Genomic DNA, 13,578 nt, shown 5'->3' with positions numbered 1-13,578 from the left:
TAGTGGACAAAGGCCAGGCTGCTACTTAATATCCTCTGATAAAGATTGCAGTCCCTGTGACGCTCTGTATGTTATTCAACATGTACATTTATTAATAAATTACAGTGTACACTACACAAATGCCTCTCTCCCCATATATGTTGTGCGCATGCATTTTCCATAAGTAGCACATCATTGTAGGATGTGTAACAACCACACTAAATAGAGACAAGTATTTTTTTTAAAGTAGTTTCTTCCCTTTCTATACACCCTCACACATAACTTCAGTTAAAAAGCATTACATCCTCCATGAACATTCTTGTGCTCTCAGTCAGATTTAGTCCCGTCCCCTTTCTGGATTCTGTTGGCACTTTATCTCCCATCTGACCCTCTCTTAAGATGCCTTTTACTATCTAACTTGGGATTATAATTTTATTTACATGCAAATTTTACCTCTCTTCCTAGACAAAAACTTCTGGAGGACAAGCTCTATGTTTCCCTCCTACCATTTCTAAACTCTATGTTTTCTAGGCAGCTCTATCTATAGCTTAAACATATTTTATTTAAAAAATAAAAATTACATTACATATTGGTCTACAACTTCTTTTTTTAAAGTCATTTATATAAAAAATATCTTTCCAGGTGAATACAAACAAATTTGTCTTCACTTTGTAAATGGCTGTCTAGGATTTCCTACTACCAACCACATTTTTAGTTCCATGGAAACTCACCTTGACAATTCTTTTTTTTTTTTTAAGATTTATTTCATTTATTAGCATACAAGAACTGGGGTATTGAGGTGCAGGGACCACGAGGTTTCATGAGAGACAAAGTGGGGAGCAGAACAGATGAATCTACTGAAATACACTGCTGAAGGGAGCAGCATTGGAGATAGGAGAGGTCTGCTGCGCCATCTGTGCATTAGCTACCTGGTCAGGCATGGAACTCATGCCACAGTGGCTGGTGATAGCTTGATAGTGCTGAGACTTTAACCCCTGCACCACCAGGGATGCACCCAATTCAAGAGTTCTTTATTGACACATTTTTTATTAAGCAATTAACAGTTCTTTATTAATTTGGAGGCATTCTGTGTCAATATCAATATAACCCATACCCGCCTCTGACAAAGATTTCCACTACTTGTTATTTGTTATTTGGAACACTTAGTCTGGTCCAGTCAACTCTGCAGGTCACTTTGTATCAGAACTCAGTGATGGTTTGGTTGGTGGTAGTGATTCAAAGAAATGAGAATGGGGTAGATATGTCAGAAGCACAGAGGACAAAATAAACCATCAAATAGGAGGCAAGGGTGCGACTTCCTCGGAGAAGAGACAGAATTCTTCTTTGAACTGCAAATTCTTTCTATGTAAGAACTAATTTAATAATCATTACACTGTAATAAGCCTTGCGTGTATCTGGATGAAGATACTGCTTTTTCTGTTAATGTCTTTTCAAAATAAGAAATAAATGGTGCATGAGCAGAATGACATCATCTTTACAGGTTTGGGTTTTTTTTTTAAGGTTTATTTTTATTTATTTATGCATATAAGACTGGGGTGTAGGCCAGAGGTGTGGGGGGAATGAGAGGATTCACCAGAGACAGATTGGGGAGCACCAGGGGCAGGTTGACTGAAATACACTGCTGAGGGGAGCAGTGGGGAAACAGGAGATATCTGCTGTGCCATGTGGGTCAGCTCCGTGGCCTGAGATAGAACCTGAAGTGACCGGAAATAGCTTGATAGTGCTGAGACTTTAGCCCCTGAGTCACCATGGAGGCCCCTCCTTTACAGGTTTTTATAAAAGTATAAAACTTCTTTTCTCATAGGTCTGAGTTTGGCTGTCTTTTAAAAACATGAGAGTAGGAGGTGACAACAGCTTGCTCTCCCCATCCAATTTACTTGTTATATTAAACACTTCAAATTACTCACTTAGAAATTATAAATCAAGCTTCAAATCCACCTGTTTAACTTAGAAGTGGGTGGTTCTCATTTATCAGTATTTAATGGTTTCCAGGACTTCTAGCCAAAAAGGTAGTTGCATCACTTATAAATGTCAGACAATATTATTACTTTCCACCACTAATTTTTGCAGTTAATGCAAAATTTCTCATTTTCTTATTTATTATTTAGGCATTTGGAATGTAAGACAAATTTCACTGTTAAATATACACATCACTCATTCACTTAAGGATTTGTTTTTACTGCACCCCTGAAGTTAATACAATGTTATGTGTCAATTATACTTCAATAAAAATACAATTCTGACTTTTAAAATTATTTATTTAAATTGTATTAATGCTGGTCATGTACATAATGGTAAATAAAAGAAGCATGAACTCTGGCCTCATACCTGTGGGTGCAACAGACATTCATCAAAGGATCACAAAATGGGCCTCCCTGGTGATACAGGGGTTGAAGTCAGGGCTGTCAAGTAATTGGTGGTCACTGCAGCATGAGTTCGATCCCTAGCCAGGGAGATAACCTAGATGGCACAGGAGACTTCTCCTGTCTTGCCCTCTGCTCCCCTCAGCGGTGTATTTCAGTAGATCTGCCTCTTCTGCTCCCCACTCTGTCTCTGGTGAATCCTCTCACCCCCTCACCTCTGGCCTATACTCCAGTTCTTGTATGCATAAATAAATAAATCTTCAAAAAAATCACAAAATGTATGTCCTGTTTCACTGATTCTAAAATGCACATTTTCCATATTTTAACAGGCTACATCTTAAAATTAACTGTTATTACACTTTAGTTCAATTGGCATTATGTTTTAGTTTATTAGTGATTCATAAAGTAATTGTGAGTTTTCCTATTAATGGCAGGTTAGAATTGATGAAATATGGAGATATATTATATAAATTCATAAGTTTCTGAGTGATGCTGTGAGTTACAAGAATGGTTTAACTGAATTGTATGTTACTTCAAACAAAGCACAGTCAGTTTTTGTTACTTTTTTTCTAGTCTAGAGGGCACATTTTGCTCTTTTTTTTTCCAATTTGAAAATTTCTCTAATCAGAGGAATTGAAAAATTATGGACATACATAAATAATGCCCCCAAAATTGTGTTTTCAAAACAACCTTTATTATTTTCTACCTTTGAATTACAAAGTTTATAGTGTATTTGTTATTTTTTGTGTGAAATTGAATTGAATCACTTCTGTTTGAAGCCAACATGTGGAAACCACTGTTATTCACATTTCAAATGGAAATACTAATCACTTTTCAGATTGGCATTGGCGATCAACAGAAATTCTGAAAAACTAGTTGCCTGGAAAAGTGATCATTCTCTCTGAGGAAATTCAGTTCAAATCCTGGGCTTTTGGTTTCATTAGGCTTGTTAATTTTCTCAAGGCAAAGGATGTTAAATTCCTGAAATATTTTTATAAAAATTAACATTTTATCACCTTTTCTGATTTCTTATCTGAATAACTAACTGGGCTTTGTAACCAAACAGGTTTTTTTGGTGTTTTTTGTTTTTACTACAGTTGTACTCTATTTGTTTCTTGTATGTTTTCCCTCTCCAGTTATAAGATATGTTCCATAAATATAGAAATAATAATTTATATATTTTTACAGTATTGGAAAATAAGACATACCGCTGTGCCACCAAGGGAGGCCCAATATATTTAATTTTTAAAGTTATACTTGTGCACCACCCATCCATCCACTTATTTATTCAGTGAGTATGGAACACCGTAATTGTGTCAGATGCCATTGTAAGTGTTGGGGATAAAACAGTGAACAAGTTTGACAATTTCCTGCTTTCAAAGGCTTATATTCTAATGGGAGACAATGATTTTTTTTTTAAGATTTTTTTAATTGTTATTTATGCATACAAGAACTGGGGTGTAGGCCAGAGGTATGGGGGCGGGGGTGAGATGATTCACCAGAGACAGAACAGGGAGCAGAACTGCTGGATCTACTGAAATACGCTGCTGAGGGGAGCAGTGGGCGAGAGAGGAAAGGTCTGCTGCACCATGTGGGTTGCTCCCTCGTTGGGGATTGAACTCGTGCTGCAGTGGCCAGCAACTGCTTGACAGCCCTGACTTTAATCCCTGCACCACCAGGGAGGCCCTGATTTTAAACAATACATAATCAGATAATGTTCTGCTACCATCAAAGCAATTAAAGAAATAAATGGAATGATGTCATGTAGAATTACTGATGGGGCAATGCACGGTATGAGGAGAGGGATACGGTCAGGAAAGGCTGCTTCCCTTGCAAGACGTCAGTGACATCTGAAGAGAGATCTGATGTATGAGAAGACCTTCCTGGAAAGGATACAGCAAATGCAAAATCTCTGAATCAGAAAGAGCTTGATGAATTAAACAGAAAGACAGTACTGTTGAAATCCAGGTAGGTCAGATGTGGAGATAGCAAACTGATACTCCTCACTTTGTATGGAGCAATCAAAACCAGTGTTTAGGGCGATGGAATAGATGGATACGGTCACGGGAGGAAGATACTAGTCTTATGTTTTTCCTGTAACTGCAGACAATCAAAATGAGATGATGAAAAGAAAAAAATCTATAATACTTTGAACTCTGAAGAACTATTCTCTGGATAAAAATTCCTGGCAGCTGTTTTTTTTTTATGTAAAGGGGAAAACTCTTGATATGTAGAATTTATTTAATTGTTTTAAATTATGGCATGTGTGATTAATAACTTTCCATTTTTAGTATTGGTGGTGTCTTACATTTAGTAAATTCTTCTCAGTAGTCAATGTAACTCAGGTAGATTTGAGCAGAAATTGATCCAGGCAATAACATTAACTAGTTCTTGTGGAAAGTAATAGGGTATTATCTGAAGCAGTTTATCATACATTTTTTTGTTTGGCTAACAGCTAGTTAAGAATGTTTTAAAACTCAGTCATACCTCTTCTACTAAATTGCACATCAGTAGCCACACAGTTAATACTAGAATCATAAAATCTTAAACATCAATCTTTATCAAAAGAGAGAAAGCCTCTCCATGCAAAAAGCAACAGATTGGTGAGATGAGCAGAAAAGAGGGAGGGCAGAGGAGGGAGGCTGAGGAAAGAGAATGGAAGGGGTGGGAAGGGAGAGAGACACTCGGAGGCTCAAGTCCTTGTTTCCTCAGGGTGTGCCATTTTGCCCATTGTGGTCTGACTTGAAAGGTGACTTGAGAATTAAACTGCTATTAAGCACAGTATTTCCTTGAGCTGGATATTGTTATTCTCATGTTACAGGTGTGGAAATACAGAAAAGTTAAGTAATTTGCCCTAGGTCACACAGTTTGGCTGAGTTAGAATATGAACCCAAGCAGTTTGACTCCAAAGTCCACGTTATTAACTTCTGTGAAACTATTCAGGGCTTTAGCAATGTCAGCTCACCTCTACACCCTATCATAGAATTTGTAGTCTTTGCTTCTTATCCATCCCAGGCATCATAGTCTCTCCGTTAAGTTTCAAGTTTTAATTCCCCTCTTTTGCTAGGATATTTTAAAATATAATATACACAAAAGAAGGGGGTACTAGGGATTTTAGCAAGATCAATTTATATATGGATGTGGAAAGAAACCCAAAGTACTTGATAGATAAAAACCAAACAAACATGGTTCGAAAGGGATGCATAGCATGCTCATATTTGAATAAATGAAGAGCATCTACATAGGAGTACAGCATTAATCGGTCACTGTAAAAAAAAGACTACACGGGAGAGAGTTAATGAAGAGACCCAGTGTGGTCTGGGTCAGGAAACCCATAAGACTCTGTAAAGCAGCTCAGGGCAGAGGAAGGGACCCTTCAGCAGTCCACTGTTAAAAAAGAGAATTGTCTTCAACCCTAGCCTGAGGCGGGAGGTAGAGGAAACTGTTAGCAGAGCACAATAGTTTTTGAAGAGGACTGCCCAACAAGAACTGCGCCTTCAGTAGACAAATGGATCCACACTGTAAGTTCCAAGCCCAGAAAGGAAGGAGCTGGTGAGAAAAAACAAAAACAAAAACAAAAACAAAAAACCCTAGCTCTCCCCTACCTCTGATCTCCCGCAGGTAGCTACTTTCACATTCCTCTATTCCTTCATTGCCCAAACTCTACTATAAACATAGAGCCTTTCTGGGAAGAGTCACAGGATACCGGTTCTAATGGAAGCAAGAGATTAAAAAAAAAAGCAACAAAAAAACCACCCTTTTAGAACAATTTTTAGATTTAAAGAACAAATGAGAATGTAGTAGAGTCCCCATACACTCCACACCCAGTGTCCCTCATATTAATAGCTTAAATTTGTATGGCATATTTGCCACAATTAAAAAACCAATGTGATAACTTATTATTAAAGTCAATGGTTTGTTCAGGTTCCTTAGTTTTCACCTAATGTGGTTGTCCTGTTCCAGGCTACTGTTCGTTGTCTTTTTAGGCTCCTCTTGTCTATGACAGCTTCCCAGGCTTCCCCTGTTTTCATGACCTTCATTGTTTTGCGATTACTGGTTAAGTATTTTGTAGGATGCTCCTCTATTGGGGTTTGCCTGGTTTTCTCATATTTACCTGGTATTATGGTTTTGGAGGAAGTAACCACAGAGACAAGGTGCCATTTTCAACACCTCATAATAAAGAGACAGAGTATCAACATGACTTGTCATTACCGATGCTAACCAGGCTGAAGGTCCTATTTGCTAGTTTTCTCCACTGTAAAGAGACTTTTCCCCAACTCAGTCTGCTTTCTATACTTTAATCTCTAGAAGGAAGTTGCCATCCAGCCCACGCTTAAGGAGTGACAAGTCGAAACTTACCCTCCAGACGGGTGGAATATCTATGTAAATTACTTGGAATTCTTCCAGGGTGATTTGTCTCCCCCAATCCATTTATTCATTTAGTTACTCATCTTAGGTTAATATGGGTTCATGAATATTTATTTTATACTTGGCGTGATCACCCAATACTGCTTAATTTGGTTGATCAAATTGCTCTAGCTTTGGGGTTCAATAGCTCATTCATTTGACTCCTGTGCCCCTTTGCCATGTCCCCATCAGTAAGGATAGTTTTCAGTTCTGGGCGCCCTTCCTCATTATCTTGCACGTCAAGATGCTCCACACTTGGGCCTCCCTGGTGGCGCAGCGGTTGAAGGCTGGGTTGCGAAGCTGCCCGCAGCCTTTGCAGCCGGTTGGATCCCCGACCACCCGGAGAGGGTCCCCATGGCGTGCAGACCTCTCCTGCCGCCCGCTGCTCCCCTCAGGAGTGTACTTTGGTGCTTCTGCCTGTTCCACTCCCCACTCTGGTTCTGGTGAATCCTCTCACCCTCCCTCGCTTCTGACTGTACCCAGTGCTTGTATAAATAAATAAATAAATCTTTTTAAAAAAATCAACAATTAAGCAATTTGCACACCAAAAAAGAGACTTAAAAAAATGCTCCACAGTTATCTTGTATATTTCCTCTGCTGGTCCTTGAATTAAGCATTTCTTCAAGGATCCCTGGTTCCTTTTATCAGTGAATGGTATTAGAAACCAGGATGTGGGCAATATATATATTTATATATGTGTGTACTATGAAATATTATATCACATTTTCCATTGTATGTTATGGAATGTGTATATGAACATCTCTATAATATTTCTATGGGTAAACTTCTTTATCTCTATTACTATTAATCTAAACGTAAGTTCATACTAATGAAAAGGCTTATTTTTTACTGTACAGTACTTTGTATTACTTGAGTTTTTTAATGAGGTCCATATATTCATTTGTCAATCATTTAAAAAGAAATATGATGGTTGAAATGCCCCAATGATGGTTGAAATGCCCCAATGACAAGATGAATGTGTTCATGTATTCTTTGATAGTTGTGAACTACTAGATACCCCCCAAAAAGTTCTATTGAAAAGATATGCAGATGCCAAAATGTTGTGAGTTAAGCTTTAAAAAAATATTAGAACTCGGTTATGAAAAATAATCTACACAAGTTTTTTTCTTTCTCTTTCTCCCTCTCTTTCTTGTGCTAGGACCTGAAAATTATTCAGAGTTAAAATGAAGTTATCTTCTTTCAATCTGATTCTTGAATCTATTCTTCTTCCTGGATCTCCCATAACCCAAGATGACTGACTTCATTTCAACCATTTGGTTGCCCAAGGCAGAAATTTAGGAGCCATTTTCAATTACTTCTTTGTTGCTTTTCATGTCATTCTACTGGCAAGAATACTTTTTGAATAACTCTAGGTCTTTATTTCTCTCCATCTCTATTTCTGTTGCCTGGATTTTAAAGGCCAGGGTTATCCCCAAGGCAATAGCCTTCTAACAGGATTTCCTGCTTCTCCTCTAGCTCTGCTCACAGTCAATCTATAAACCAATCTTAAAAAGCTTTATAAATACAAATCTAGTCAGATCATTATTAACTTAACATTTTCCAAAATGACTCCCATTGCCATTAATCCTCTAAATTACCCAGAGGACTGAGCTGTCTTTTATCTCTGGGTTTGGAGACCAGCTTCTCGTACCTGGAATTCATTCCCCATTTTGCCGTTCCTAGCTTTTGACTGGGATTAGCTGTCCCTGTCATGACACCTTCCCAAATAACCAAAGGTAAGATTAGATGTCCTTCCTACCCTAGGTCCCTTTGGATGTTTTTTTATATGTATACATGCATACACATATGTAAAACACACAGATACATGCATTTACCACACTAAAAGGTACCTGTATGAATCCATGTGAAGGTAAGGACTTTCTGATAAAGAGTATAGTGGAGTCAGACTGTCTGAGTTTAGTTCCTGGCTCTGTCATTTTCTATCTGTGTGATGCTGGGCAGCCATATAGCTTCTGCTTGCTTTAATTTCATTTTCTTTAAAATAAGATTATCCAAGAATAGTACCTAATCTATAATGGTGTGAGAATTATATGTAATGCCTGGCACATAGTAAGTACATAATAAACATTAGCTATTATAATTGAATTTTGGAGCCTAGGGCGTAGTTTGAGTTAGTTCTTGGTGTATTTTGAGCTGCATTTCAAAAAAAGGTACATGAGTGTATGTGTATATGTTATTTGATGTTGCCAGGAATAGCTAATTTTATCTGTCAAAAATTTCTTCCTAGCACGCTCTTTTGAGTCACGGATTTTGGCTTTTGAGTAAGCTAAAGGTTGTTAATTGGGAGAACAGCCAGAAAAACTTGTCCATGGCTTTTGAATCACATGTTGAAGAAATCTGGCATCACAAGCGTCAAGCTGCCTTCTGTTTCTAATCATTTTTCTTTCTAATTTAGTTTCTCCTACCAAAAGGGATTGTAATTGATGTTTATTGCAGAATCCATAGAAGATGTTACAAGATGTAAAGGCAATTATTTTCAAGTGGCTAGAACCCAGGTTTGCAGAAAATTGCCATTGGGCTTGGCCCCAAGTACTAAACACTAGTAATTTGTCCCTAGATTGAGAAGATGTGCTACTGATCTGAAGGAACCAGGAAAAAATCTTGATTGAGAAACCTTTCATTTGAAAGCTTTCAAAACCTAAAGTTTTAAATTCTTGAGGAAAACCCCACAGGTCACAGCATCTTATTTATGAAAACCTCTCCAAAAACATACAGGCTAATGGGTTGGGCCATAAAGCCTTTAATTTCCCTTGGGTAATTTTCTTTTTTCCTCTAAATTGTAAATTTTCTTTCCTTCCATCTGCTTATTTCCCAATACTTAACCTCTCCTACCCTTTATTCTAACCTTCAGGGAAGGCTAGAATATATTCTGCCCCTGCCCGCAACACACACACTTCTAATCATTTACTAAGTTCAGTCATTCGTCCCTGATTTGAAATTCCTGTAGAAAGAGGGGAAAACGGAAATCACATATTTTTAACACTAAAGTCAAAACCTCCTAAAATAATAAACATTTACGAAAAGAAGAAAACTGCAAGTAAAACAAAGCATAATACTCAGGAGCAATAACATTCATCCCTTCTCTGCCGATTCGACATTAACACCATGAAATCATCTCTCAAAAAATTCTCCTTGGAAGTCTCATCAGCATCTCCCTTGGAGTGAACCTTTTTTCCTGGGAGATCTTACTATACTTTATTTCTAGCACATATTTGACACCATCTTGTAGTTTTTATCAGCTCCCTCTGTTTGTGTTAACCTCCCCGAGAAATAAATGTTTTAAGAACTGAAGTTGATGTAACAGACCCTGAGAAAGTTTCCTAACGTTTTTCACAAGTAGAAGGGCACAAGAGTCATGCATCACATTGTTGTGATAATTAAATATGATAGAACTTTCTGGACCACAGTTAATAGTTCATTCCTTTCTCCTTTGCTTTCGTGGTCTCCTCCATGGTGTCCATGACTGTCTAATGGGAGATGATACAGGGAGCCAGTTCAAACACTGGGATCTGGATTTGAGTTCTTACCTATCCTGTCCCTGAGGAGCTTAGGAAAACTTCTTAATCACTCTTCCTCATTTTCCTTGGATGCAAATTGGGTATAATAATGGTGTTAACTTCATAGGTTTTCTGCAATATTTAAATAACATGGAATAGGAGAAACTATTAGAATCAAGCATATAGCTAGTACTCACTTGAGTGTTGTCTGTTTTTATTATCACAATGCTCAGTGTAGACTAGTTACCTAAACAATATTTTTAAATGAATTGGAAAACAATTCATAGCACAATCCTTTCAAAAAAGGATTAACCGAAGTCACTTTTTTCTACCCGATGGTGGTCTTCTTTTTTACTTAGTTTGTCAGCTCATCTTACACCCGGACTTGATAAAACCATTTGCTGGACCAGTTCAAACTGCATTCAAGTCATGAAGACCAAAAATCGTTTGGAAGATAAAAGCCAGAAGAAATTAATAAGTGGAATTATAATTAAATAGGAGAGGTGTTTAACGAGGGTGAATGAGAGAGTCCCAAAGGTGTGCATCTTATTTAAAATCTTAATTAAAGTTATGGGAAAGGCAAAGTCATATGCTAATGTAATGTTAATATAATTGCATTCAGAATGACTGGAAATACTAATACAGTTTGAGCATAAATATAAACAAATCTAAAAAATATTTTTCTTCCAAAGAGTTCATAGTGTCTTACAAATATCTCATTAATCTGCATAGTATTTTCAGAAAAGTAAATAAGATATTTTGGCAATATTGAGATCTTAAAAATATTTATTTTATCAGTATTATAACTTGTTGACTGGTTCAAAAAAAACTGAAAAAAATAGTCCTCAGCCTCTTCCCCAAGTTTCCCTTTCCCAAACATAACCACCTTCAAATTCTTAATTGATTCTTTGATATGTATGTCCCTATCTGAATAATATTTATGCATTTCTTTTTTTTTTCTTTCAGTTTCCTTAACTCTCCTGTGGCCCTACCATTGCCAAACCTCTGTATGCTCCCTGTTTCTCCATCTCCCACTACAGGGTTTAATTCTGGTTAGATCAATAGTACTCACATTTTTATAATTTTGTTTTCTATTCAGAATGGAGCAGTGTAGTAAACTGCTATTACTTTTTATTTGCTGGACGTGTTTCTGATGTTCCTTTGAGTTTAATTGTCTTGGCTTTTCTTTCTTTATTTCTTCTTTCTCCTTCCATCTAGTATTATTTTCCATGACTACAGATACTTAACCACTGCAACATCCCTAATTCTCCTAGAGCATAATCAATATGTTCGTGAATGTACATTCATATCAGGGATCTGTTTCAATTCATCTTCTTAAAAAGCTTCTCCCAGAGTTGTCTGAGCTGCTTCATAGGTAAAGATATTTCACATCACCCTGTGTCTTCCCTTTGTCTCTGTCCTGTTTCCTGGTGTCCATCTTCCTCTTTCTGGTTACTCATCCTTTAGGTGGAGCACAGCCTCTATCCACTAGTTTCCTGGAGACCCATGAGTGGGCAGTAACATTCTCAAGAATCTGCAAGATTGAAAGTCTTTCTTCTCCACTCAGACTTGATTCATAAAGTTGACTGAGTATAGAATTCTAACAAATAATTTCTCGGGGCCTCCCTGGTGGTGCAGGGGTTAGGATGCAGCACTATGAAGCTACCTGAAGATTCCATCCCAGCCTGGGAGGTGACCCACATGGTGCAGCAGACCTCTCCTGACTCATCCCCTGTCAGCAGTGTATTTCTGTCGATCTGCCTGCTCTGTTCCCCACTCTGTCTCTGGTGAATCCCCTCATCCCCCACACTTCTGGCCTGTACCCCAGTTCTTGTATGCATAAAACAAATCTTTAAAAAAAAAAACAACAAATCATTTCTCGCTCAGAGTGTTGAAAGCCTGTTCCATTGTCTTCTGTCTTCTAGAGTTCCTTTAGAGACATCTGAATTCACTTGAATCCCTTAACCTTTCTATATGCTGTGTTTTCTCACAGGAAACTTGTAGAATCCTCTTTGGAAGCCAGTTTATTGGTGTGGGTCTGTCTCCAGGCATTGTGTTGGGGATTTGGTGGGCCCTCCTTCTATTTTAGCTAAGGGCTTTTTTAAATTTTCTGACCAAATTTTTTATAGTTTCTTGTTCTGATTTCACAGGTATATTGAAATAAGAAGCCATGGTTTCTCCGAGGATATTATTGAGTATAGTTGTTATTTTTAACATGTTCTTCTTCCTGTACACTATTATCACGACTTTTTAAATTCACTTTGATTTCTATTTTTTTCCATAGTAAAGGCTTTTCTTAGATTACCACATGCTTGATTACCTTGTCATATTTAAAAGTTGGGCTTCTGAATGAGTGGGGAAGGTATTCTGTGGGGTGAGCTGGAGCCAGGCCTTTTCTAGGAAAGCCCCTGATGATGACACCCATGACCTGTCACTGCTCTTGCCTTTTTTTTTTTTTTTTTTGCGGAGTTTAAAATATCTTTCACGCACATGCATACACACACACACACATTTTAATCATTGGGAAATAAAAAAAAAGAATTGTAGTTCAGGTTCAGGTGGTTAATAAAACAACCCAGACCCACCAGGTCCTTGCACAACATTAAATCTGTTGATAGGATCTGAAGGGAAACACAGTACAATTTTGTTACATAAAACCAGGGGGTCAACTTTTAAAATGTATTTATAAAGTCTCCTTTTCAATTACTATTGTTACTTTTAATGGGGTCAGTTTGCCATTGGGTACTGGTTTTTAAAAAATGTTCAAAGTATCTTATCGCCATAAAAAGTTCCCTGTGTGCATTGCTTTATTGAATTCTGTCAGCAGGTCCATGAAGTAGAGTCTTGTCTTCACTTTAAAGTTGAAAAACATACTTAAAGTGGAAAATAAATAAAGGAAATAATATTTGATACTAGGGAGTCTATGAATGTAACTCATGATGCTTCTAGAGCATTTTTGGCTGATAGAGATTTTCATGAAATGTCCAACAACAGAGGGCAAGTTAAATACAGAGGACAGTGGTCTTAACCCCTTTCTCTGCCACCCCATGCTGGGTGGTTATGGCACGGTCCCCTCATTGTCTGCTTGCCAAGGTCCCTAATTCTCAATGGTGATCGCGGTGGACTGGGCATATGAGTCTGAGAACAGCAGTTTGAAAAAAACCCGACCCTTGAGGTGATATCTATGTGACCTACTGGAGGTAGGTTCTCCTTTGGAGAATCCTATTGTGGAATATTTATTGATGGGGAGGAGGGAATAAAAGTGGGTTACAAAATAGTGCATATGGTAT

This window comes from Talpa occidentalis, unplaced genomic scaffold (assembly GCF_014898055.3).
Source record: "Talpa occidentalis isolate TD23 unplaced genomic scaffold, MPIMG_talOcc4v2.1, whole genome shotgun sequence".
In the NCBI taxonomy this organism is placed as follows: domain Eukaryota; kingdom Metazoa; phylum Chordata; class Mammalia; order Eulipotyphla; family Talpidae; genus Talpa; species Talpa occidentalis.
This window is presented reverse-complemented; position numbering follows the sequence as displayed.